At 38.3% G+C, this 25,770-nt stretch overlaps 1 protein-coding gene across 22 annotated transcripts in view; it reads right to left on the bottom strand.

Moving 5' to 3' along the window:
• ADGRL2 (adhesion G protein-coupled receptor L2) overlaps positions 1 to 25,770 on the bottom strand; it is a 476,523-nt gene that overhangs the window by 191,668 nt on the left and 259,085 nt on the right. For 7 of the 22 annotated variants that reach the window (XM_054036689.1, XM_054036686.1, XM_054036683.1 and 4 more), the window contains exon 1: positions 5,861 to 6,727. The exons of 5 other annotated variants lie outside the window; for them this stretch is intronic. The gene's annotated coding sequence lies outside the window, so the exon portion shown is untranslated. Of the gene's footprint in view, positions 1 to 4,396; positions 4,467 to 5,860; positions 6,730 to 25,770 lie in introns of those variants that run through there. 10 more of the 22 variants (XM_054036680.1, XM_054036679.1, XM_054036678.1 and 7 more) reach the window with 6 other exon arrangements.

Below are 25,770 nucleotides of genomic sequence, written 5' to 3' on the forward strand. Positions count from 1 at the left end.
TTTTGTAGTAGGCTGCACTTTACCTGCAGGTGTTAAGCATTGTGTTTGCTTCAGTCAGTCTGCAATGCTCTTGATTATTATGCCTTTCTAAATAATTTTTGGTAAATAACAGGCTTGTGTAAGTTGAATCGTGGCAATAATGACTGATGGAAATCAAACAAGAAAGAAATCATGACACATGCAAATTATATATTTCTTCAAAGTCCCATAAAATACTCAATTTAAGATAATGACCCATAACCTGGACTATGCTATAATTCAGAATCTGATCAAGGGCCCTTTTCTTAAGAACTGGTTTTAAATTATCAGTTTGTATCGTAAGAGGGTTGAATTGATTGTACTACTCATTAAGCAATGCATTTTTACAACTTAAATCACTAGCGAGTAAGCAGCATACACTCCTCAACCCCAAAATGTTGGAACCTGTATTTCACACACTGACAGGTGAAAAAGTTGAGCTTCAAGAAAATATGGTTATTGAGCAGGGCTTTAAGAGTGACAACTTTGAATTAATCTTTTTACTGGACAAAGCTCAGATTGAAATAAGTGTGTTCATTAAGTAAAGATTGAATGCACCTCTTCCTATAGATGTATTCAAACAATACCACAAGCTTACCTATCCCTACAGAACCACCTACTACTCTTATTTTAAGAACTGTTGGAAAGCAAATGAACCTATCTTTGAAATCTATTTAAATATTAAACGGCATTGTTAAAAATACTGAGAATGGCCTTTACATAGCTTTTTGCTTTTCAAGTTATCTTGACATCCACTTGCAAGAGTGATTGTTTAAATCTTTTAGTTTTTTCAAACTCTGAGATTTGAAAAACAAAAATAAAAGACAGAATTAAGTTTAAAGCTGCACCTAAATACTTAAGAAGTAGAATATTTTGCTATTTCAAGCTGCCTTTTCACATCACAAATGTATCAATCCTATAAAATGCTTTAAAAAATTTCTGTTGAACATGACATATCTAAGTAACATGATTGATTATAATTTCACTAAAGTTTGCTATAAAGTATGCTGCTTTATAACTGACTGCCTGTCTACCTGTGCATGAATACGATTTCAATTATCCGCCAGACATAGTTTAACTTCTTCTCTTGCACTTCACCTGGTAAGATCATTAATAGCTACTTCAAGTTCTTGTTTTATCTGTCATCCTCATGTACTTCCCAATGGAAAATATGATGGCTCAGGAAAATGTATTGCAATTATTTAAAATTTACAAGAATTGTCTAGGGATTAGTGTAGTTCCTGGTAAAGATAATTTTACCAATAAGTTCAGCAAGAGCTGTTTAGAAGAAATCTACAAAAAATTTCAATATGAAAATCAACACACTACATGGAAGTGGTGCGAGCAAACCTAGCGAGTACTGGTGCATCAGATAAACTTTTTAGGCCAAATTTTCCAAAAAAAATTTGATCATCTTTATGCTTCAATCTCTGATTTTTCCTAATTATGTAATTTTCTCTATACTGGATGCACACAGTTAATTGCTAGACTTACTTAAATAAAAATGTTTTTCCAACTTGAATTTAGACAAAATTTGCTGCAAATAGATCCTTGTTTTTCTAAAAGTGAAATTACAACCAGCCAGATTACAATATATTTACCAAACAGTACAGTAAATTCATTTGATTACTCTACTAAAAAAATATATAACCTTATTCAAATAGAGATTCACTTTGAACTATCACATTTTTCAGAAACAAAATCCCATGTTTAGAATGTATCATTAAAAAATAAATATAGCACAAACTTTTAAACTATTGCCACCTTGATTATTTTAATTTCAATAAATAATTTTCTTACCCAAGCTAAGAAATATCCTCTTAATTACCCCAATTCTTGATTTAAAACATTAAAAGCTATAAAAAGGATAAATAAAACATGGAGAAAGTCCTTATTTGATCACTTCAGAAGCTAACTACTAAACAAACTTTGTTTTTTAAAGCTCTCCTCTTGCTCATTGTAAGGAAGGAAACACCCAGAAGCCTGGTGTTAATGTCTCTGCTGATTGTGAAAATTGCTGCAATAAAAACTCCAACTGCTTGTCTTAAATTAAGACTTGCAAGACTACATGTAAGATCTGTATCTTTACATTAGTTTTTATAACATTTGGAAGTTTGGTTGCTCGCTTTGATGTTGGTCTATTAATGAGCAGAGGGAGCCAGAAGCCCCCCAAAAAAATGTTTATTGGCCAGTCTCAAGTCAAAACCTGAAGTAATTGGTTTGTTCTACCCACATGATTCAATATCCTGATTTCCCCAACCACCAGCTCCCAGAACTATATGAATGTCTATGTTCCTTTTCTGTTGCCAACACATAGAAACCCACAGTGATTGAAAATGGCAGCTGAAGTGCTGCTGTTGCACATTAATTTTTCTCTAAGTGGTCCAATTTTGTCATCTGAATGTTGAAAATCTTTCTTCCACTGCATTTTATATCTTTAGAGATTTGTCAAATTTGGGATCACCATCACATAAACTGAAGTGCAACATTTTCAAGACAATTTTTAGATTATCCCTAATAGCGCTAAGGATAATGCGCTTTCTTTATAGCACTCTGCATTCAAAGCAGACTAGTTAACAGCTTCTTAAGTGCAATAATGGCAATCACATCAATATGTTCCTTTTATACCACCAAAAGGTACACTTTAGACAGCTGAAGGCATTAGGCAAATAAACTGCTAAAAATTACCTCAAGGTAATGACACAATTTTAGGACCACTAAAACCCATCTATCTACCAAATACTGAAGTGGTGTCCATTTAAGGGTAATAGAAATCTAAATAAACTATGTAATTAACTACAGTTTTCTTCAAGACTCTTATACCATGCAACTCAGTTTCTTTATTAAATGAAAGTAAAAGGAACACTTTTGAATGTTAGTAAAGATACCTCTTACAATAAAGGCATGTCATATTCATATTCCTTACACTACAATGTGCAAAGAACCCATGAACCTACAAAGCATTCAAAACCACTTTAAAAACACACACACACACACACACCAGATGATATTTTATTCAGTTTAAGAGGTCTGGGAGATACAAAGTTATTTTTTGCCAAAGACAAGAGAGAGACCAGAATGCAGTCCCCAAGAACCATCGACTCTCTGGAAAAGAGCCCACCTTACTGAAGGATAACTGCATTTTGCTTGGCTCTTGGTTTGCCAGATTATGAATATTGATTTTTTAAGATAATGAAAGGGTAGACTGAGACATTGCTCTTTGCAAACACAGGAAAACAACAGTACCTAATGAATCAAAAATTGTGTAAATTTGAGGTATGTAAACCAATTTAAAACATAATGATAAATATTCTACTATGAGACCGACACAGGCCTTGCCACACCTATTTAAGAATATTTACTACACCACTATCATTAACCGCAAACTATAATACTTTATTCTTAGTATCCCATATTTAACCCATTAAATCAGATTACAAGAAGTTATTATTTTTCACATTAGAAATGTACTTATAATAAAAATGAAATTGAAGTACATGGCTAATAGATGGTAACACTTTTTTAAACTACATATGAAAGCTTGTCTATTATCCTAGTCTACATGTTAAGGAGAAAAGTATGTTTACTTCAAAGGTTTGGAATTGTCTTTTATTTCAAGATCTCATTTTTCTCTGAAATAATTAGAAGTTCTTTCCTATTCAGACCCCCTAATGCCATAATGTGTAGGCCATACCCAAAGCATGAGTCCAGTAGAAAAGGCTTTCTAAATCCCACTAACAGACAGAAGACACCAGAAGCAATGTCACTGTGGCTGTCATAAAAGGTCACTCTTTTTCTTGAACAAACCATTAACCAATAGAAAATAATTGTCTGACCGTTTGCAAGGGCTCTGCAGCAGACAGACAATGTTTTTCACTCACATAATTACAAAACAGCAAAAGTTCAGAAACATAACCCAAATCCACCTCCCCATTTTATCCCTTTACAATTCCCACTGCCCTTTGGGCCTCTGCTTGGAAGCAAATGGAAGACAAGCTGAAATTTTCTCAATTGAGCTGGAACTAAGAAACCTTTGATATGCTAATAGCCCCCTTCAAACGGTAAGAATTCACACTTGCATTAATTCAAACAATTTGTGCAGAATGATGTGAAATGGCACCTCTTTTAGTGACAAGCAACAAAAGGAGGGAATCAGAGTGTCTGAAGAAACCAAACAACGGAACATTTGTTCTGCAGAATTCTTCATCGTGTGCGCAAGGACATTTCTATGCAAAGAAAAACATACACCTGAATACCACATCTTTACTTTCTGACAAATCAACTATGTCCAAACCCCACCAGCACTCATTTAGATTTATAACCGGATACTATTTTTGTTAAACCCAGATACAGTAAAAGGTGCCCGTGAAACACGTACTTTGTTTTCTGTCTCCAGATGGCCCCAGCTTTCCACATCTGAAACTAAAAAAAACCCCTCCTTCTTCCACAACTGGGAAGGATTATCATTGCTAGCTGGAAGCCTCTTTCCCTATGCACTCGCGGCTGGGCGGACTGGCTCTTCATGAAGCTGATTTAGTTAAAATAAATCTGCAACAGGTAATTATTTACTAAACGGATGCAACTTTCTTCATTGCGCAACTTGAGTTCGCCAGACTTGGTGGGGCCTGCTCTATGCACACACACACACACACACACACACACACACAGACAAATGAATGAACTACCCACGTCAAGATATTCCTCCTCTGAACCCAAGGAGGGAGGGGAGAGAAGGAGACTTGCTGGCTCAATATACAGGAAAGAATGTTGGATCAGACCAGAGAGGAGAGAAAAGGCTGCCTTGCTCCGGTAACGGGAACCATATGGCTCCTGCTGGTAGTTAGAGCCTTGCAGGCTCCCTTGGAAGAGCCGCTCAGCCTGGTCCCTTTTCAGGGGTGCCTGGCAGGAGACAGCCTTCCCCAGCTCTGACACCAGAGCCCTCGCTGGGGGGAAGGTGAGGGCTGTGGGAGGAGGTCGAGGATCCCCGGGAGTGACTTCTTTCAGAGGCCGGCAACTCGCAGTCTGCCCACGGCCCTGCTCTCCCACCGCGGCCCGGAGCTCCCTTTGGGCAGGAAAGCGCAGCCCGCCCCCAGGTCCCGCTCCACCAGTCCGGCTGCCCAGGAGCCTGCAGCACCGGCTCCCCTCTCCCCAGGAGCCCAGAGGCTGTGGCCGCCCCGGGACCCCACGCCACTGGGGCTCCTCCGCACTCCCACCCTGCCAGCCCTGGTTCCCCAGGGCGCCCACCCCCTGCAAGAAGCCGGCCCACAGCCCCTGGAGCCTGCCTCTAATTGGCCATGATCGGCCACCCTAGTTCACATCTGGCTCCATTTTCATGTCACCGGCTCCTTTCTGGGGCTGCCTGGGAAGCCCCTGTCGGGGGATTAACCAGCCCCATGGGCTCTGCCTGCCCCCAAGGCAGCAAGCCATGCTCCTGCCGCCGGCCCTCGCGCCCTACCTCCCCTGCCCAGTCTCCTTCCTCCCCCAGTGGCAGCTGCCCCCTCGGCTCGCCCGGTCTGTCCTCACCCCCCCCCCCCATTTTGATTTAACCGGCGCGGACTATTAGTAAATGGTGATGGCGTGAAAAAAAAAAAAAACAGGCTGCATGGGGTGTGGGGGGCCTATTCCTCTCTTCGCCGTCGTCACCAATTTACCCTGGGAACGGGGGATACCCCAAGGGAGAAGGGGGGCGGCCTTGGGTTCAGCAAACGAGCCAACCCCCCCCCCCGTCCCTTTTTTTTTTTTTTTTTTTTTTTTTGCAAACGGCTCAAGAGGGAAGCGACGCAAGTAGCAAACAGGTCCTGGGAACAGCAGCAGCAAGCTTGTTGCCCTGAGCTCGTCTTACCTCGCTCTGTGGATCCAAAGCCGGGCCAGGTTCTCTCTCTCTCTCAACTCGGCTGCCCCAGAGAAGTGCGCCGGGTGAGCCCCCTCTGAACGCCAGGGGCAGAGGAGTTAGTTCAGGAGGCACCACAGCAACAGCAGGCGCACCGGGGACCGGGCAGGAGAAAGCTGGGCTGGGTAGGGAGACAGGGAGGCAGCTGGCTCTGCAGCTCGCTGCTGAGCTGGGACAACACACGCAAGGCGGCTTCTCCTCCTCCAAGCGGCCGGCCGGTCGGTAGGCTGGCTTTGCTAGGGCTAAGTCAACATTTTCCGGCAGTTTCCAACACCCCGCTCGGCAGGAAAGGTCTAAAATAGCCAGGCTCCCCGACCAATAAATAAATAAATAATAGCAATAAATCAAGGGGGTGAACCACGGTGCAAAGCCCAGTGTATGTGCCCAGCCTTGGGAGTCCTTTCTCCGCAGCGCTCACGAGAAGGGGAATAAAGGCGATGCCAGGAGCAGCGGGGCGACCAACTCAGATTTTGCAGCGCAAAGCCCCCTCCCTTCTCCGTGTCTCTGTCGTTCGCCTCGACCTCATTTACATCTCCCTGGATGACATGCTGGCCTCTGGCATGATACAGTTCCAGCCCCTCCTCGGATTTCTCGTCTTCCTCTCGCCGCTGCTGCCCCGTGAACGGCTGGAGCCCAGGAACCAAGCGCGGAGCTACTAACACACACAGCAATGGGGGGGGGGTAACGCAACACACGCACACAATCCCACTGAATTGTATTGCAAGCTCCTTTTCGCTCATGCACCTCTGTGTGTGTGACTGGGGACTGCTAAAGCCTGACACAGACTCTCCACTGGCTCTGAACTGGAGTCACCTCCAGCCTCCTCCTCCAATCTCCACCCCGCTCTCTCTACTCCCCACCCCGGGCTCAGCTAATCATATAAACATTATCGCGTATAGTACCGGCAGCAAAGGACAGAATCTCTCCCGCCTGCCTCTCCCCCCACCCCCAGCTGGGGGCTCAGGCAAAGGAAAGCAGATTAGAGGCAGCTAAATACAAAACGTGAAGCAGATAATCTATGGCGCTATATGCCACCACTGGCCATTTTCCACTCCATTTGAGCGCCTGGCTGCTGCTGCTGCAGCCGCCGCTGCCCTGCTCGGAGGGGGGCTGGAGAAAGGGGGCGCTTGGCTTGAGCTGTTTTGGCAGCAGCCGCCGCAGCGCTAGCCGCTCTCAGCCAATGGAGCTGCTGCAAGGTTTGTCCCGGGCAGGCTGCAAAGGGCCCGCGCCGCCGACAGCGAAGCGAACGATGCTGGGTGTCCCTGGCTGGCTCGCTGTCTGCCCGGCTCCCCTTCGGCCTCTCCTCCGACGCCCTTCCCCAGGGACTTCTCTCGAGCCGAGCGTGACTCTCTCCTCGACTCCAGCATGCAGGGCTGGACGTTTCCCAGTGCACGTTCGCGAAGGGGCAGCAGCCAGCGTCAGGCCCCTGAAACTTTAGCGCGAGTCCTTCCTCCTTTGTGTGCGATCTGCCTGCAGTGGCTCTGGCGCACGCCGAGCGCGGTGGCAAGCCAAGAAAGGCACCTGAGGGGGGGAGGCTGCCCTTTGCATGCGTGAGACTTCAGGGGACACTCAGCACGTTCTTCTCGCGCCAAGAAGTTAAAGTGCAAGACCCTGAGCGTGCACGCTTTACCGGAGTAAAAACGGCCTTGACTGTTCGTGTACATGCCCATAAGTCACCAGACCGTGAGTCTGTGGAGCACGCTACCATCTCTGAGCAAAAATAAGCAAAGGAAGGAAAATGAGTCCAAGGCTCCCAAATGCATTCAGGATTTTCTAGGTCTGTTTCCTTCATTTCCTTGCATTGAAATTACTTTGCTCTTGTCCTGTGAACACATTTCCTTACGCCTCTTATTCATTACCCATGTCAGCAACCAAAGACAGCAATCCAAACTAAGGAGCTACATTAAAGAATGCATGTCAGGCCAGGATAAATAATAATTGAACACAATTTCAAGCAAGATATTAAGTTGAACCAATCATGTGCCTATATGTACAAATACAGTCCCGTAATCCTGTTGCTTTCTTTCAATAATATCCTCTCAAAGCTCCAGAAGTGTTTTCTTAAGTTGCAAATACTGAAGAAATGTTCTATTGTTTCTAAAATGTGGAAATTTAAAATATTCGAAAGCCCCAGTTCAGCAAGAAGGACTTGGCTTTGGGAAGTGTTTGTTTATATAAAGAAATGGAGGGACAGTAGACGAAACCCTGGGAAATGATAACACAAATCAAGAGCATTGTGCAATTTAACTTAAAGCTCACTTTTGTGTAGGCTTAGAACAGCTAAAGAACTGCTCTGAATTAATACCAGGCTGCCACATGGGGACAAACATCCATCCAAGGATCAATTTAGCTGCACAAGTGGATACAGACTAACACAGCTAGCCCTCTGATACTTAGCACAAGTGTGACCCAACCACTTTCCTTTTTACTGGTGGCCTTCCTTCCTTTTTTCTTGCAGCAAAGTGGTGTAAAAGCTCTCTTGGCTCTACACTATTGCAGAATTACTTTGGTGCTCTGGGGATCCTCCCAGTGCCAGTCATGATGACTTTAGGTCCAAAATATGCTGGCAGTTCAGGTCAAAACAACCACATCACACCGGAAAATCTGGGTCATTATCTCCATATTCAGAAACACTTGATATATCAACTTGTTAGCATGTTACTTTTTATTCAACTATGTAAGCTTCTGTTGCGATAACAGTCTTTGATATCGCTACATAAAAATGCAATAGTATTTTTTTAAAATAATTCTTAATATGAATTAAGAGAAGCAGATGTGCTTAAAGGTCACCTTAATTAAAAAACCAGAGGCCAGATTCCAGTCCATGTTTTTTCTACTATTTTTTTTTTCAGTTTTAATGTGAGCATTTTACAGCCCTTTGTGTATAGTCAGTTTAACTCTTTCCCATATAATAGGGAAACATTTCTTTCTTGCTGAAAAAAATTAACCTTTATAAATAATTTCAGGGAACCAGCAAAGCCCTTAGATATGTTTAACAATTAAAACATACACAATGGTATATCATTTAAAAATGCATTTATCTGAAACTGGTTTCTATTTAGAGGTTAAGTGTACCTGCTATGGAGACATCTTTATAACGGTAACCATAACTACAAAAATACCCATGTATATTTATTACTGATATTCTAGTTTTTCTAAACTAAGTTCAGCTGTAGATGAAAAAAAAAATTATGAGAGCCATCCACTAACAGAGGGCCTATTCCTGCTCTTACTGCAATCAGTGAGTGGGAGCAGGGTTGGGCTATAAACAGTGCAAAATATATAGGGATTTATGTTTGTTTTTCTTTTGGGAGAGAGGAATCATTCTGTCCATTCTTAGGCAAAATGTCGACTGGCTTCAGTGAAAGTTTTGTCTGAGTAAAGAAAGAGGAAGACAGCAGAACTTGGCCTTTTGCGGATATTCACTGTAGACAATGGAGATTCACCTATGTAGATTCCATTTCTGGACTGTGGTCTAACTTTTTCTCTTTTGTTAGGAATCTTTGGGAGTTAAATTTCTATGTACATAAAGGGTTACGTACCTTTGCCACAAATTGTAACAATGGATAAAACTGCAGATACATTTCTTCAGAGTATATCCACAGCATATTTTGGACTTAATTCTGCACTTCTTACCCTCACTGATTTCAATAAGATTTTTCCAAGAGTATGGGCCAGATCTTGCAGTCCTTAAAATAATGTTTCCAGCCCTGTTATAGTTTGTTCTTTTTCTTTAAATGACTTCTTTTTGTTAGCTATGGAATGTGCCAAAAATACACTTAAAATTATGGTTGATGCAATTATGTAAACAAACCTTTCAGTAAGAAGATGAAATACAATGTGGTAATACACTGTTATATGTATAAGTGAAATGATTAAAAACAACTGAAAGGAAAACTGTCAGGTTAAAAATCATATCTAAAAATCAATTTCTTACTAACAACATTTTAGATGATTAAAACTGAAACAGTTATGAATAAATAATTTTGTTTCCACCATTTCACTTTTTGCATTTCAACTCCACAAAGTAAATATAGACTAGTCATTTTCTCTTTTGTTTATAATCATAATGCACAATACTGCAAAATATCTGGATTCCAAACACTGCAGGGAATATTTAAATCCAGACAAAATTGTTTACATCAACATTATTTTAACAAATACTTTCAGTAACACAGTTCTATTATGTTAGGTTTTGTTAACATTATCTTTTAACCTACATGTTCTCCATGCATAAAACTCCTTTCAAGTCAGTGGGACTTACTCATGTCCCAGATCAGGCCCTTGAAGACTAATGGCAAACTGTTATAGATTATTGACACGATTCACAAGGAATTGTAAATATCTTACTGAATACGGGTGTTCTAATGAAAGGGTGCATGACAACGCTTGGAATAGATTTCACTGTCATCTGTGTTCTTGGGAGGGTATACTTCAAAAAGATGATGGAACATATCCTGCAAAACTGGTCAGACTGTGCTTTCATATACAACCATGCATCCGTGTTGACACCACTGGAGAGTTTTCTACCATAAAATTGTGGTGTGTATCTGGGTATTCATGAAAGAAGAATTAAAAATGTTAAAATATCTTGATACATAATTTAGTATTATCCCAGATATTTTTTTTCTTCGTGAAAAAAAGGGCTGAAGATTTACAGAGATTTTCTACATTCCTTTTTTCTTTTATTTGAGTGTACAAAAATGATTACATTTTAAATATTAGTAAAAGAGATTTCCCCCATCCATCCACACATTCCTGTGAATAACATATCAGTGAACATATAATTAGCACATATAATATGAGCAAAGACCGATGGAAGGGGCTGTATATCCATAGTGTAATAATCAGACTAAAATTTACATTAACTCTTCTATAGTGTTAAGATATATTTAATTTGGCACTCAGACTTCAACATTTCAAACACAATACTGAATGATAAAAAGAGGTAAATCCGGCTTGTCTCATTCATGCAAAGCTTAGGAGAGTTTTGTAAAGTGAACAGGGTTTAGTCCACAATAGGAAATGTATATTATCTTAAGACTTTGGAACTACATCTTGACAATTGCCAGTTCTTTTAAACTAAATAACTGTTCTTAATGTCACTGAAAAAAATCAGAATCCATCAATAAAATAAGAAAATTCTGCAGCTGTTCCTAACAAGTAAAGTGCAGTTTGAATACATTTTACTACACTAATCAATTTTAACGACTCATAATCTATATTATTATTTAAGAAATAACAAAATCATTGACTTACTCAGAATATTTGCTAATTGTTTTTAAAAATAAATTCTACACATGACTAAGGAAACACCCATTTCCATTTGTTTTATGTTAAATCAACATCTAACCACTCATGGTGATTTCATTCAAAGAAAACAGAAGGAACACATTAGCTGTGTGGTTAAGGAGATTGATGGGCTTCAAACATTTTAACCATGGATGTTTTTTTCCAACTGTAGAAACTCATGTTTCTAATTTAAATAGCTTCATGAAAATGAAAATAATTGTATTCAACAAGGCTGTTGTTTCTTGTTTCTTAGGCAGAAATTATTTTTTTAATTTAGTAATATTAGAAGCAACTTTGTTCAGCAAGAACAGGATTATTCCTTATGAGAAGACAATACAGTTGTCTCCTCATTCCCTGAGCAGTAAATTTGTGAATACAAATGATGGAAGTATATGTTATTGTAGAACCATGCTCTTAGAAATATAAGCAATAGTGTAAGACCACCTGATCCCCTAGGCTTGAGGGTTGGAGCTGCAGCCCAAACCACAACATCCACCATGCTATTTTTAACATGCTAGCTTGAGTCCAACTTCCTCTTAGCATGTGTGCAATGTGCCTCAGGTGATATGTGACCAGGATTCATCACTGAATTTGGTCCGCTGGTTGGATCATTAGCTTGCCCGGCCCGGGCCGGGTACAGACAGGGAGTTCGACATGAGTCTGTCAACCCGGGCTGGGTATAGACGGAGTGTGATGTGAGTCTGTCAACCAGGGCTGAGAGGCGTGCTCCTAGCTGTAGGATAGACATACACTATGGGTCAACTGCTCATACATACTCTCTCTTTCTCTCTCTCACCACCTCTCCTCCGTAGAGCTGCTTGTCACCTAATTCAGACATTCCCTCTGTCCATCACCAACCATCAGTGGGAATGAAAAGCCTTCAAACAGTGGAACAGCTCTGGTTCCACAGCAAAGAACATCACAAGGGATAGAAACCCATAAAAAGGAGATTATCAAGCCATGGACAGTGCAATGAGGAAACTAGTAGATCTGTGACTATGGTGGATCAAGAAGCCTATTCCTTTCCCTATCTCAAGTAACAGTGTACAAGCATTCCAGCTACTTCAAAAGCCCATATAGTAGCTGAAGTAGCACTGAGTGCAGCAACACCTAAATACCTTTAAGAGTGACCACTGAGTGACCACTGTGCTCAGATCTGACAGTGATGGGCACAATATAAGAACATGATGAGAAAAGAACAGAACCACCACTGAACCTGAGCGGATTCTTTTTCTCCAATCCCTGTAGGACCTTATTTATCCTAGACTTCCCAGTCAGTGGTAGCTCAGGTCTAGACAAAGCATTGGTAGTGTTTTAACCACTCTGTCACCTGGACCTGCTCTGAGTTGGTCCTGTACCACCCAGGGAGTCCTCCTCCACCAGAGAAATCTACAGTTGTCTCATTATGCCCGCTTTGATTCTGCTTTGTGCCAATGATCTAGTTCCTCATATATATATATATTTCTTCCTCTTGGTGCTTATTGCCATCGTAGCACTGACAGTTATGTGATTGGTTCTCTCTGGAGCAGATACCAGAGATGCATCATGGATCACTAGTCAGAGAGCCTGGAAATAGCAGTGAAGTCAATCCCCCCCCCCCCCCCCCCAAACTGTGCACATCACTATTGCTTTACAATCAATCTCAACTGGCATGGACTAGGCATAAGACCCAGATTTCCTTCCAAACTTAGGTCTTCCAGTTCACATTTTATCATGCTTCTGTCAAACCACCAGGTGTGATTCTAACAGCTGTAAGAAAAGTCATTTTGTTTAAAAAAAAAATAAAAAAAAACTGCTTGTAAAGGCATCTGTTTCAGTAATGATTTGTTTTACATTACAAATACCTGCAGCACAAGGGTATTAATATCTCTAAAGTATAGGGATCAATGATACTCCACCTCTTTTTTTTTTTTTCCTCAAATGAGCATTTACTTCTGACAAACCTCAATGTTTTTGACAAATACTGCTCCTGTCTGATTGAAGGTATGGTTTTGCTTTCTAAAAATACTGCAGTCAAAAGAGTGATATTAACACAGCACTACTGTTGTGAGGAGCATCGATTGACTACCTAGTACTACTACTAATTATAAATATTAAAAAACATTAAATAATTAATTAAGATGCTACTCCTCAGCCCATTCTAAGCACTAGCTGCTGTCTGTTGAAAATCAGCACCAAAATAGACCTTTTTAAATTGCATGTAGAGAATCAGAGTACTATGCTATAATATATCAGTAAGACAACACTCTTAAGCATAATTTTATTGCCTGGCTGAAAAGGTCTCCTGAAAACTATGTGGGGACTTTGTGTATTAGAAAGTTTTTCATAGGCATAACTACACAGGAGTTGTGGGGTTTTCCTGTCTCGGTATTCATGGAGTCTTACTGAAGTTCACAAGCACAAAGTTTTACTGCTCTCATCATTTGAATCTTTAGCTCTAGTTTTCTGTTCCTGTCCTCTATGCTTGAGCATAAGGATTCAATCCACTATTTCCCCAGTGGGAGCCAGTACTGGCAGAAGGGTGAATATATCAATTCCCCCCTAATCTGTATTACTGTATGTGTATATATAGATATCAAATAGAAGTTCATAGAATCTAGCATTGATAAGAGAGATGAGATACATATTCATACAGTTATATATATGAATGTCATTCAAGTCCCTGCATCCCAAGCCTAATGGAAAGTATTTAGTAGTTTAGACAATTTTAGCATAAACGAGCAAGCATTGAAGCTAGATCTGTGACCTCCCAGGGCTTGGATCTTTTCTGATAGATTCTTTAGAGAGCAATTCCTCCATCATGAAATAATTTGTGCCATTATAATTTTCATGAATGGGTGTTTAATTTAATCTTCTACATGCTTGAACTTTGCCACTTACTGCAACTGTGTTCTGGGTTCACAATAGAATTAATCATTCAAAATCTGTCACCTTAATAATGGCTTTATCTTATCACAGTAAACCTTGACATTTAAGTCTTTTATTACTGCACAAAGCTAGGGGCCAAACTCTACTCTCACTTGCAACCCCAACTGAATTTTTTTTTTAAAAGGATAAAGTATATACACATCTGATCAGCTGTTTGGCTAATCATTTACATATTTATTTGAAAAAAAAAAAGAGACTTTAATAAACAATAGTTAAAAACAATGGCCCAAATTCTGCAATGAGATCCACACCAACTGGGACCCTTCTGCCCATACAGAGCCACAGGACCTATACTGGCACAATGCCACAAACTGTAGAGTGCATCTGATATTGCACCACTATGTTAAATAAAGACAATAATATGAAAACTTCCGGGATGAGGTAGACATTCTAGAAAATAAAATGTATAAAAACAAATGTACATAAGCAATCAATCTTTTTTGCAAAAGAAAATTTTAATCAGTATTGGTCATAAAAGTATCTTTTGCAAAGCAGTGGGGGAAATGAATATTAATTTAAGGATGCTGGAATTATTAGTCTATTAATTATGTAAAAATAAATGCATATATTTTTACCACAGTATACCATTAACTATCTAGTTTTAAGGGGAATTTAGGCATCTTCTACCTCTTATTGTGAAACCATTTGTTACTAAAATTATAGATTAAAATGTACCATGTGCAGGTGCAGACTTTAGTTAGCAGTACTACTCTGTTTGTTTAAGCAACATTTTTCTAGGAGAAAGAAAGAGGCAGCACAAGGTCAGGCAATAGACAATGACACAAATATCTTTGAAAACTATTTACTATATAGACTTGCAGTTTATCAATGTAGTTTTCTTGGTTCAAAGCAACAACACCTTGTGACTTATAGCAGTTGCTATTTTTCTCAATTTTCCAGTTAATGAAAGTAGTGTTTAAATACTCTGTAGTTAGATTATTAACTTCTACAAAATAGAAACAGATGTGTGTCTTAGTATGCCATTAAATTTATGATTTACATAGTACCCTGGAATACAGCTGAGCAGAGGCCAATGATTCTAATTTGCTCTAGATTTACAATAACCTGATCTGGTTTTTGTAAGTACTGAAACACTTTAAACAAAATTAGAAAGCCGTTGTGCTTTGTGTGATTAAAGATGCAATTCCCTTTGGGGTAATGAGAAGAGTTAGAACATGTTTCTTCCTTTATGGATGTTTCTATTATAAACACGAGTGCTATATATTGTGTATTTTTGTTACTATTTCCTTGTTTTTAATTATAAAATAAACTGATTGAGTTGCACTGGAGTCATACTGAAACTATGCCAAAACCTAGCCGAAGAATGCATACCAAGCTTCATAAAAATCCTTAAAATTCTTCCCAGGGTCTTAAGGTCTTGTTAGACAAATACTAGTTCTCATAATTTTCCAAGACCAAAACATCTTTCTGATTTAAAACTACCCTATTTAAAGATTTATTTAAAAAGATAATGCATTTCTCAGCTTATTAAACTACATTAATATGAAAAGTTTTACAGGACAAAGAGTCAGTGAATTCATAGTCATTTAGATCTGAAGATTGGGATTTGCTGTGTCTCATTGCAGAAAGGACAACTAGAATGAGTATTGCAGTAAACTAGCTTCCATAGTACATTAGTGAGTGGATCCTGGTAATACTAGTTATAAATATGAAGTGGAGCAAAGCTTATTTCCTCTCTTAAATATAGAAAATAAAATATGTAAAACATTTATGACTATAGAGATCTTTTCCCAAGACCAAATGAGAGTGAACTTTTTAGGAATATGTCAGTGATGTGAAAGCATCATTAGACAGTATGTAAGTGTTTAGGGACTGATCCAAAGCCTATTGAAGTCAATGGAAGTTTTTCCTATAGGCTTCAGTGGGCTTTGGCTTAAGCCCATAGAGATGGCTGGTTTGAGTACAAGACTGGGAGCCAGGCAGTCCTGTGTTCTAATTCTGACACTGATTCCTTTTGTGGCCTAAAGCAAGTAATTTAACAATTCTGAACTTCGGTTTTCACATCTGTAAAATCTCAATAATAATAATAAAACTTAACTGCCTCACAAAGACAGTGAGGATTATTGTTTAGGGTCAGATCTGACATTCCTTGCATACCCAAAGATCTCATGAAAACCAATAGGAGGAGAGCAGTGGGGGCAAAACACCTAACTAGCATCAAGACTGAGATTGATAAGTTTATGGAGAGGATGGTATGATGGGACTGCCTACAATGGCATGAGGCCCATCCATGACTGCCAGTAGTAAAAATCCCCAATGGCTGGAGATGGGACACTAGATGAGGAGGGCTCTGAGTTACTACAGAAAATTCTTTACCAGGTATCTGCCTGGTGCATCTTCCTCACATGCATAGGGCCTAACTGATCATCATATGTGGGGTCAGGAAGGAATTTTCCGCTGGGTCAGATTGGCAGAGACCCTGGGGGGTTTTCACCTTCCTCTGCAGCATGAGGCATGGGTAACTTGCAGCCTTAAACTAGTGTAAATGATGAATTCTGTGTGACTTGAAATTTTTAAACTATGATTTGAGGACTTCAGCCAGAGGTTAGGGGTCTATTTCAGGAGTGGGTGAGGTCCTGTGGGCTGCAATGTGCAGGACATTAGACTAGATGATCACGATGGTCCCTTCTGCCCTTAAAGTCTATGAGCCTATGGCTGTGCAAGATGTGCAGAACTGGGTCTTTAAACTTGCAATATGCCTTGAAGATAAGTGCTAAATATTATATATGGGTTTATAATCATGTTACTTTAAGTTTACTTATATGCAGCTTAACCTCTGGTGAAATGTTTAATTTTCTTAGTCTTTCAGTTTTAATAATATATAATTAATAGGGCTGTCGATTAATCACAGTTAGCGCATGCGATTAACTAAAAAAAATTAAGCACAATTTAAAAAATTAATCTCGATCAATCGCAGTTTTAATTGCACTGTTAAACAAGAAACTACCAATTGAAATTTATTAAATATTTTGGATGTTTTTCTACATTTTCATATATATCTTGTATTTTGTGTTGTAATTGTATATTTTGATTACAAATATTTGGACTGTAAAATGATAAACAGAATAAATACTATTTTTCAATTCATCTTTTACAAGTACTGTAGTGCAATCTTTTTGTACTGAAAGTGCAACTTCCAAATGTAGATTTTTTTTTGTTACATAACTGCACTCAAAAACAAAACAATGTAAAACTTGAGAGGCTACAAGTTCACTCAGTCCTACTTCTTGTTCAGCCAATTGCTAAGACAAACAAGTTTGTTTACATTTACAGGAGATAATGCTGCCCTCTTAGTTATTTACAATATCACCAGAAAGTCAGAACAGGCATTTGTATGGCGCTTTTGTAGCCAGCATTGCAAGGTATTTACGTGTCAGATATGATAAACATTCGGCCACCATTCCAGAGGACATGCTTCCATGCTGATGATGCTCATTAAAAAAATAATGCATTAATTAAATTTGTGACTGAACTCCTTGGGGGAGAATTGTACGTCCCCCTCTCTGTTTTACCCACATTTTGCCATATATTTCATGTTACGGCAGTCTCGGATGATTACCCAGCACATGTTGTTGTTCGTTTTAAGAACGCTTTCATTGCAGATTTGACAAAACGCAAAGAAGGTACCAATATGAGATTTCTAAAGACAGCTGCAACACTCAACCCAAGATTTAAGAATCTGAAGTGCCTTACAAAATCTGAAAGGGATCAGATGTGGAACATGCTTTCAGAAGTCTTAAAAGAGCACCATTCCGATGTGAAAACTACAGAACCCAAAAAAAGAAAATCAGCCTTGTGCTGGTGACATCTGACTCAGATAATGAAAATGAACATGTGTCGGTCCACACTGCTTTGGATGGTTTTTGAGCAGAACCCGTCATCAAAATGAACTCATGTCCTCTGGAATGGTGGTTGAAGCATGAAGGGACATATGAATCTTTAGTGCATCTGGTACTAAATATCTTGTGACGCCAGCTACAACAGTGCCATAAGAACACCTGTTCTGACTTTCAGGTGACATTGAAAACAAGAAGTGGACAGCATTATCTCCTACAAATGTAAACAAACTTGTTTGTCTGAGCGATTGGCTGAACAAGAAGTAGGACTGAGTGGACTTGCAAGCACTAAAATTTTACATTGTTTTATTTTTGAATGAAGTATTTTTGTACATAATTCTACATTTGTAAGTTCAACTTTCATGATAAGAGATTGCACTATAGTACTTGTATTAGATGAATTGAAAAATACTATTTCTTTTGTCCTTTTACAGTGCAAACACTTGTAATAAAAAATAAATATAAAGTGAGCACTGTACACTTTGTATTCTGGGTTGCAATTTAAATCAATATATTTGAAAATGTAGAAAACATCCAAAAATATTTAAATAAATGGTATTCTATTATTGTTTAACAGTGCGATTAATCACAATTAATTTTTTTAATCACTTGACAGCCCTAATAATTAAATATAATTAAAACTGTAGAATCATAATTTTAATATACATTTAATATACTGCATATACAATAATTATATTTACCTCTTTGTGTTCTGTCAAAATGTTACAAATGGAAGTCTGTGTGGATGAAATATCTCAAACTGCATATAATCAATTTGCTCACCCTACATTCCAAGGCACCCAATAGATAGCCCAGGGATTGTGCTGGCTGCGGCTTCTCGCAGTCCCCATTGGCCTGGAGCGGTGAACCGCAGCCAGTGGGAGCCATGATCAGTCGAACCTGCGGACATGGCAGGTAAACAAACCAGCCCCGGCCCGCCAGGGTAGTTACCCTGGCAGGCCACATGCCAAAGGTTGTCGATCCCTGAGATAGCCATTTCTGCTTTGACATGAGACTAATCTAAAGATAGAGGGTTTGATTTTGCACTCCTAACTCTCTCCTTGACTTAAAATAAGAGTTTTACCTGAATAAGGAATACAGGCATGAGCCATAAGCATAACACTGAGTGTATGTATTGCACCAATTTATGTTCTCAGTTACACCAGTGCAACGCTGTTGAATTCATTAGCTTCATAGGCAGAGAGGAATTTGGCCTTTTGCATTATATTTTTGCAAATGGTAATGATGTAGAGTAACATGATTGGGTTTTGGACTCAGTAAAGGCAGTTGTGAGTATGTTTAGCTGCTCAGAGAAGAAAGTTAGGGTACGTCTATACTTACCTCCGGGTCCGGCGGTACGCAATCGATCCTGGATCGATCCCGGAAGTGCTTGCCGTCGACGCCGGTACTCCTGCTTGGCGAGAGGAGTACGCGGAGTTGACGGGGGAGCCTGCCTGCCGTGTGTGGACCCGTGGTAAGTTCGAGCTAAGATAATTCGACTTCAGCTACGTGAATAACGTAGCTGAAGTTGCGTATCTTAGTTTGAAGTGGGGGGTTAGTGTGGACCAGCCCTTAAAGTCAGCTTGTGCCTTCATTTGGAAATATGAAAGAACAGCAGTTCCGAGGCTCCAAAGAGCAATTGTAGAAAAAATTCTTCAAGATTGATTAAAAGCAATTTAGCCTCATTCCGACTATTTTGGGGGTTGCAAATGAACTTTCAGACAACTGTTTCTATTAAAGACATATTAATTACCCATATAAGGGACCTCAGGGTGGCAGAAACAGACTGGTAAAGACAATAACTTATTTGGGTGAGGTTTCAATTATGCCTAGTGAGTGAATAATACTAAAGAATTTTTCTTTTCCTCTTAAATGAAATAATGACTATGGATTTGGAAAACACTGTTGCTAAGAATAGAAGGCATCAGGACTTTGGAACCTATTTTTTTTTTTAATTCATGTTATTTTTTTAATTTGAATTAACACAAGGTTAGGCCCCAGTTTGTAAACACACATGCTTATCTTTAAACATGTTAACATGTTCCATTAAAATGAATGAGACTACTCCCATTTGTAAAGTTAAACATGTGTAAATTTTTGCCAAGTTTTGACCTTAGCTCTAATTCTGAAAACAATTAAACGTGAGTAACTTTATGCCTGTTAATGGAGATTAACATATCTCAATGTTTGCAGGACTGGGGACATCTTAGGTGTTTTGGATTGTAATCAATTTCTGTATTTTTTGAGAAAATGAGTAAATGTTCCTTTTTGTAAGTACATATTAACTTATTGATTTCTACAGTCTGTAACTGGGTCTGCTAGAAATTGATGTTCCAGAGCCTATGTGATTAACCTGGAGAGGTAGAAGTAAAAAGCGTAAATAGACATGGAAATTTGAAAAGTCTGATGCAGAGCTGTTGTAGGCGTGTGAGTGGAAATTATAAATGGTCTTGGAGATTTTCTGAAATTCTCTTATTCATTAAAAAAATGCAACTGGCACTTAAAAGAAAAGCTAAACCAAATTCTTATGACATCTCAAGAATTCTAGGGCTTATATTATAGGAATATATTCTATTGATAGGAAGAGGTGGTGGGCACAAAGATTTTGTAGCATTTTTTTCCATTAGTAAGAGTTTTTAAATAAAAGTACGTTACTGAAAGACTATTTTACTTCACTGTGAAAACTTGTGAACGATACATTGTGAAAGTTCAGGTTTTTAATAAATATTAAATGTGACCATGGATGCATTTAACAATTTATTTTCCAGTAAGTCTTATGGGCTCAATCAGAATCATAGAAGTTAACTATCCATTGGCTTCACTAGGAGTTTGATCTGGCCACATGTTACTCAACCTTTGCCAAAAAGGAAGCTCTGTATTAGATGTTTCTTATTAATTGTCAATTTTCTTAAAATAATGATTGCAAGGAAACATTTTTAATAAAGGAAAAACCAATACACTCTGTGATTCCTCATATTAAGGGCCATTCTTAAGACATTTTCTGTAATATGATTGTTCAGCAACTCAGAATCTGTGGGAAGAGTAAGACTGTACTTACATTTGGTCATTAAATCTTTTAAAAATTCAATTTAGAATTATTTAATTAAAATCTAAACTTAAATCCCAAGGCAGGGTGAGCGTGTATTTTAAATTTTTACCATGTCTGGAAAAAGCTTAAATAAGGTTAAGGTCAGGATTTGGTAAAACTCCATGCATTAGAAAAATATTTGCTAAAGAAGTGAAGAGGGTCATTTTTTTCTCCTTTCTCCTCTGGACTTTCCAAAGTTATTGCACATGGAAATTGGTGTGGATGAGATGCTTCAGCTAACTTCAGTAAAATAATAGAATTAATTTCTGCCCACCATGCAAGCCCATTGGTAAGTAATGAAGAAATGAGGTGGCATGGGACAGGTACAAGTCAGGCCAGAATTTGTCTCGATGTTTCTCCAGTGCTCTATTGGCTCCGGATCCAGACTTCCTCAAAGTATGGGTTTGTGACCATCTCTAATTTACAATTTTCATATCAATAACAAACACCCTTGTGCAGAATCTAGTTAAAAAATGTAACAGAACTTCCCATCATCTGACAAGCCCTTGTACTTATGTTGAAATGGTCTCTGTTGCAGAGCTGCTGTCTTCATTATTTAATTTCTCTTTGGAGTTTGCAGCCAATGTGAGCCTGTTGAGTTCTTTATTTAATATGTTTCAGAGCACGAACACCTGCCGATTTCTTTAATAACAAGTTGTTCTCAGTCAGTTTATATGTGAAAACTGTGCAGCAGAGGTGAGTTATGAATAACCTTAAACACTGAAACTGGATTCCATTAAAAAAATAAAAATAAAACTACGGCCAGCCTCCACACCAGAACTCCCCAAAATAAATTTGTGAGGGCTTTCCACAGTATGGAATCCAGGGAGATTTTTTAAAATTGAATTCCATTCTAAGTAAGTGGGGCTCGATTGAATTCAATTTCCATTTTGGCTCCTAGGAAAGAAATATACACTGCGTATTTTTATTGCTAATGTTTTAAATTTAGCTTTTGAAATATTATTTATATTTGACTGCGCACAAGAGCAATGGACTTTGCTGCTTTCTCTAGAGAAGGGCAATCTTTCAAAATGGATTGACTAAAGGATAGATGTTTAAATGAGAGTAAATTACTAGGCTTTGCATTGAATTAATAAGGCTTAGACTCTGTATTTGGATGTGCAAGCCCACCTCACCATGATTTTGGTGGAAGATCTCTATATTCTTTCCTTAACCTCTCTCCTTAACCCAGTCGTTCCTTCCTTACTTCCTGGGCAGCCTCTTTCCACTCCCTTACCCTCCTGCTGAGAAAAAGCTATGGGGTGAAATAATTTTGGGGGAACCCTCCTTGACTTTAGGGGGCCAGGATTTCACCCATGGTCTCAACTCTACAGCTGTTAAGTTAAAAAAAAATTTAACTTGAAGTCAACGAGTCCTACATCTGCTCAGAATGGATATTGGCTAAGACACACTAATAAGACTTTGTCCAATTAGTTCATCTTAATTGGCTTTACTCTGCACTAAAATGCTCACATCACTTCTTCCATAATTGCTTCACCTCTGCTGAAGCACATTATTTTGCTCTAACAAATAAAACTGACTTTCCTGATATATAATAAGTACCTTACAAAGCTAAACTATCTTTACTTGGCCATAGTCAACTCTTGATTCAGATTAAGTTATTTTATTTAGTCAGAGCTTGGGAAATAGCATTTGAAAAATCCCCTTTGCCCTACAATTACTACAAGCCCATTTAACTATTTTACACCCCCTTTAAAAAGTTAATTATTTATTTGGAAAAATACAGACTATTCCAAAAGTCCGACTTTTCCTGGTTTCCTTGTTAATTAACCCCATTTTTATGGGCAGTAAAATAAGCAGTCTTTATCCACCATCAGTTGTACGTGTGGCATGTTCACTTGACAAAGAAACATATGTTCCCTCCCAGCTTTCTTCCTGCTCAAAAATATGGACCTGATCTCTGTGTAACTAAGGAAGGAAAAAAAAAAAAAGTATGTAATTTAGATCTGCCGAGAGCAGTTATAGCACACCACTGTTCATATGAGATTTTATTAATTTTGCCTATCTATTATACTACTTATGTGTGATTAAAATGAAAGTGAGATATATTTTATTTATATTAGAACACATACTTTACATTTGACCATTCTTAACACTATATTACCTATTTTTATATTTCTAGCATTTTTCACTAATCTTCTAATTGTGATGTAGTAGGATTATTTCAGTTTAGGTGATCTTCTCTGCCTTTTACGGCTAATTAGATAATACAACTATGGTCTTTCTGTGTTCTTTTTTGTCTCTTTCCCTAGCGAATGTCCTGTTCAGTGAGCCATTTTCCATTTCAGTGTTTGTTTTTCATATGGGAACAAATTCAGAACCTGCAGTAAGTGGACACAACACCCAATGAAATCCATGGAACCTGCTTCTGGTGGGGCTGAATGCAGCCCTTGATCCTTTGTTAATATGTGAATGTTATTTTCATGGTTGCTGTCTACTTAGATGAACTTTCCCTCAAATGCTTCTTTAGTACCTTATCCACTATAAAGTAATTCTTACGAATTTTCAGTGCTACCCAAAAAAAAAGCTAAAACAGTTTAAAGACGTGATGAGTTACAAAGTAGATACCATATATTTCTGCATTTTCAAAAAGTACCAGATAATGTGTATTTAACAAGAAAAATATCCTGTCTTTTGAGTCTTGGTATTATATACACGGCCCAAGTCTCATTAGCATCATTTATGTTATGTTATCAAGATTTTCTGAATGAAAAATGTTCCTCATAAACTTGAATCTATCTATTATATTTCTATGATAAACACGCAACATCCACAACTCAAATAAACACATCTGCTTTTTACCACACACATACATAGGATGAGAAGAGAATAATGCTGCAGGAGTTCAGTATACTAGGAGAAGAAATTATATGATTTAAATGCAAACACAGTAACACTGTATATTTAATACCTAAAAAAAGGCACGTTTTAATTATAATTAATTATGGTCAATAGAAGAGTGATAAATTGTAGATAAATTGTTTACAGTCATAATTTTAGAGTCAAATCTCCATTTGGTTAAGTCATGGAAATTGTATTTATTAGTATTAATTTTTGCTTGTATCTAAACAGATTCAGATATTCTGTAGATTTCTGTTCTGTTATGTAGTATATTTCTCTGTCAGTTCTTGAAATAAGTTTTGTTGTACTTTTCTTTGAAGAATTTGGACAACAAGCTCTACTTGAGGACAAGACTACTAATGTGTCCTATTTTTATTTATCGTAGTGCCTAGAGATCCCAGTCAGTGCTGGTCACTCTGCAAACACATAGTAAGTGGCAGGCCCTACCCCAAAGAGCTACTTTTACGTCCTTTCATAACTGCACAGTACTTACATTTTCATTTAGGGTGCTGTTCAGATGTCATGAGGGATGGATATGGTAGAACCTAAGCTGAATAGAACAGAATGCACTCAGGGCATAGAAGCTGTAGTGTGCTCGTAACATATGAGAACGTAGATTCTTACATGCAGTAGAGCTGGAATCCACTATAGGGATGGTAGTGGCTGGAGTTGGGTCAGGACAATAACTCTGGACTATGTGATTATGCCTACTAAATGAATGTAGATCCACATAAACTCCTGGAGAGGGGCTTTGCTGGGATCATGGCTCCTACTGTAGCCTAAAAACTGAAATAGCAGCCACTGAGGGGTTGTTGTGCTGTCCTGCCTATAGGCTGAGGACAGATTTGGGCCTGGCATTCATGTATAGTTTCCTATAATGGTGGAACTGCACCCCTTAAAGACTATATATTAGTACGATACAGGGAATCTAGGCGTTTCACGGGCATTTCTCTCTCTCTCTCTCTCTCTCTCTCTCTCTTACTTCAGCCCAAATCTCTTTTTTTTTGCTGTACTCCATATGATTATTTTTCTAGCATAGGAGGGAAAAGATGTTTATGTTCTATCTGACTCAGTCTAAATAAAATGTTAAAAGGTGATGATCTCTTCAATCATTACTGATCATTACTGACAAAACTATATTTTAAAATGGAGAAAACAAATGTGTTGACCTTGTGAGCTATGTAATACGTTTAAAAAGCAAATCTGCTATGTCTTTTTGTTTAATAGTTGTGATTTGCATTGTTGAACCTTGAATGCATGGTCATAAATAGTTAGAATCTAAGTTGGCATAATGCCCAGCAATGTTAGGGTTCCAGACCAAAAAAGGGTAATCTACTCATCAAGAAAGCCACCCCGTCTCAACTAGATGATGTCTAACAAAAAAGCTACAAACCTGAGGATAGATAACATATCCAGTTTATTGTTTAAAAAGACAAGAAGTTTTCACTTATCAGGATAATCTAGTGATGATACTCTGATTTAAAAAAAAAAGAGAAAAGCCCATCAATTGTTTTTGCTAATTAAGATTAATATTATTCCTGTGAAATGAACCAAAAAGCTGTATGAAACCAGAATCCCAAAAGAGATCTATACTCTACACAAATAATTGCATGGAGTTTTAATTGAGAGAAAAGTGAGAACCAATGTTTTGTCTTATTCAAGAAATCATAGCAGCAGTAGCAGTTCTTTCATTTTCTCACTTGATGTAAAAAAACATGCAATTTTTCACAGATTAAAAACATTTATGGAATTTTAAAAACCCTATTTAAAGACAAAATGGTTATATATTTAACAAAATGCTACAATTATATATATTTAGCATTAATTTAAGGTAA

The sequence above is a fragment of the Malaclemys terrapin genome, chromosome 8, assembly GCF_027887155.1.
Source record: "Malaclemys terrapin pileata isolate rMalTer1 chromosome 8, rMalTer1.hap1, whole genome shotgun sequence".
Taxonomy (NCBI): Eukaryota; Metazoa; Chordata; order Testudines; family Emydidae; genus Malaclemys; species Malaclemys terrapin.